The following is a 441-nucleotide window of genomic DNA, read 5'->3' on the forward strand; positions in this document are numbered from 1 at the left end:
GACACCTTCACTGGCTGTCTGTAAAAAGCAGTCTCAGTGTGACGACACCTTCACTGGCAGTCTGTAAAAACCGTCTCCGTCTGACGACACCTTCACTGGCTGTCTGTAAAAACCGTCTCCGTCTGAAGACACCTTCACTGGCTGTCTGTAAAAACAGTCTCAGTGTGACGACACCTTCACTGGCAGTCTGTAAAAACAGTCTCAGTCTGACGACACCTTCACTGACAGGCTGTAAAAACAGTCTCAGTCTGACGACACCTTCACTGACAGTCTGAAAAAACAGTCTCAGTGTGACAACACCTTCACTGACAGTCTGTAAAAAACAGTCTCAGTCTGACGACACCTTCACTGGCAGTCTGTAAAAACAGTCTCAGTCTGATGACACCTTCACTGACAGTCTGTAAAAAGCAGTCTCAGTGTGACAACACATTCACTGACAGT

Source organism: Nematolebias whitei, unplaced genomic scaffold (genome assembly GCF_014905685.2).
Source record: "Nematolebias whitei isolate Nwh7 unplaced genomic scaffold, NemWhi1 Nwh_scaf_8216, whole genome shotgun sequence".
Lineage (NCBI taxonomy): Eukaryota > Metazoa > Chordata > Actinopteri > Cyprinodontiformes > Rivulidae > Nematolebias > Nematolebias whitei.